Source organism: Notamacropus eugenii, chromosome 6 (assembly GCF_028372415.1).
Source record: "Notamacropus eugenii isolate mMacEug1 chromosome 6, mMacEug1.pri_v2, whole genome shotgun sequence".
Lineage (NCBI taxonomy): Eukaryota > Metazoa > Chordata > Mammalia > Diprotodontia > Macropodidae > Notamacropus > Notamacropus eugenii.
The window spans coordinates 144,624,777-144,627,240 of NC_092877.1; the positions used below are offsets into that span (position 1 = coordinate 144,624,777).

Here is a 2,464-nt window from a genome sequence, read left to right on the forward strand (position 1 = left end):
CGGAGGGTCCTTTGCTGACATTAGGTGCAGGATTCTGTTGCATTGCCCAAACATGGTTCCAGTATCAGTCTCATGGTAAGGAAGAGCACTAGCACACTAAAGCATACAGTTGTAGAGGAATAGGGACTTTGGTCACAGTTCTCAAATAGAAAAGAACGCTTATGGCTGCTCACAGACCAGAGTACCGACCAGGAGAGCTGTGACCACACATCTCCTTAGATCCTACCACCTTAGAAGAAAATTTATGGACCCCCAGAACTAGCTTACAGACACCCAGAACCAGCAGCACAAAAAACCTGAAGCTGAGGATAGTGTCCCCTCTACCCTAAGAGCAGAGCACAACTTTAACATAAAGTTAAAAGTTAAAAAAAAAATAGGCTAGAAAATGAGCAAACAGCAAAAGAGAATCTAACCATAAAAGTTAATATGGAGACAGGGAAGATCAAACACAAACTCAGAAGAAGACAATAAGACCCAGAAAGCCAGGGAGCAAGTGGACATCTTCCTGACCATCCACTGCCAATCACTTGATCATGGACCCCAGCTCCTTGTGCCATGTCCAGGGGCTCCAATGTCATCACTATGAGAAAGGTGGTGCAGCAACTCTGGCTCAAGACTGGGTTCTACCACATGAAGATTTCTGAAGATGCTGCTGATCTGAAACAGTTTTGCCTGCAAAATGCCCAAAATGATCCCTTGATGACTGGGGTATCTTCCAGTACTAATCCTTTCTGGCCCCAGAAAGTCTGTTCATTCCTGTAGCAAGATGATCTTAAGCTACTTGGGAAGGATCTCTGAATCCAGTGGATCTGTGATGTGACATGATGTTCTGTGATGTGAATTGTGACTATTCAAAGGAGAGAGAATTCTGAAGCCTGCACAAAAATGTAATCTATATGTGTGTAACGTGCCAAGTTAATCATCCAAATTTCAACTTGTGGCAGACTTTCTCTTCTACCTGAGTTTTCAATGTTTTGTACACTAGCAAAAACACAATGAAGTATTCAGATAAAATAAAGAAGACAACAATACCAAAGCAGCCACATCCAAAGCCTCAAAGAAAAATGTCAATTGGTTTGAGTCCCCCCCAACCTCTCAAAAAGAATTCCTTGAAGAGCTCTAAAAGGATTTTAGAACTCAAGAGAGGTAGAGGAAAAATTGTGAAAAGAAATGAGTGATGCAAGAAAATCCTGAAAAAAAGAGTTAACAGCTTGGTAAAAGAGGCACAAAAAATACTGAAAAAAGTTACACCTTAAATTTTTCTGATAAATTTAGCCTTTCACAGAAATGCAAGGACCTAAAACATCCCCAAAGGACTCTTGAGGCAAAAAGAACTATGGAATTGGAAAGCAGAATATTGTCTCTTATGTTATGTTTCATTTTGTTTTGATTTTTCTCATCATTTCTCCCATTCATTTTAATTCTTCTATGCAACATCATTAATGTGAAAATGTGTTTAATAAGAATGTGAGAGAGGATAGAAGGGGAGAAAATCTAAGACTTATGGAAGTGATTGTAGAAAACTGAAAACAAATAAATTAACAAAAAAAAAAAAAGAAAATAACACCTTAAAAATTACCCAAATGGAAAAAAAAGGCACAAAAATGCACTGAAGAGAAAAACTCCTTAAAATGCAGAATTGGTCAAAAGAGAAAGGTCAAAAGCCCACAGAAGCAAATAATTCCTTAAAAATTGGAATTGGGCAAGTAGAAGCTAATGACTCCATGAGACATCAAGAAAGAATAAAACAAAATCAAAAGAATGAATAAATAGAAGAAAATGTGAAATAACTCATTGGAAAAACAATGACCTAGAAAATATAATAAGGAAAGATAATTTAAGAATTACTGAACCATCTGAAATCCATGATTAAAAAAAAAGCCTAGATATCATCTTTCAAGAAATTATGGAGGAAAAAATGCCCTGATATCCTGGAACCAGAGGGTAAAATAGAAATTGAAAGAATCCACTGATGACCTCCCAAAAGAGATCCCAACATGAAAACTCTGAGGAATATTATAGACAAATTCCAGAGCTCCAAGGTAAAGGAGAAAATATTGCAAGGAGCCAGAAAGAAATGATTCAAATATCATGGAACCACAGTCAGTATACCACAAGATTTAGCAGCTTCTACAGTAAAGGATTAGAGGACTTGGCATGTAACAGTCTGGAAGGCAAAGGAGTTAGGATCACAAACACCCAGCAAAACTGAGCATAATCTTTCAAGGAGAAAAATGAATATTTAATTAAATAGAAGACTTCTGATGAAAAAACCAGAGCTGAAATAGAAAATTTGACTTTCAAATACAATACTCAAGAGAAGCACAAAATGGTAAACAGGAAAGAGATATCATAGGGGAATCAATAACACTAAACTGTTTAGAATTCTACATGGTAAGATGATACTTTGAACTCCTAAGAACTTTATTATTGTTAGGGCAATTAAAAGGAGTATACATAGACA

General features: G+C 36.7%; 1 pseudogene; it reads left to right on the plus strand.

Annotated features, from left to right (window-relative positions):
• The first annotated feature begins 555 nt into the window (after nucleotides 1–555).
• LOC140510661 (guanine nucleotide-binding protein G(I)/G(S)/G(O) subunit gamma-5 pseudogene) lies at nucleotides 556–791 on the plus strand (annotated as a pseudogene).
• Nucleotides 792–2,464: the final 1,673 nt, after the last annotated feature.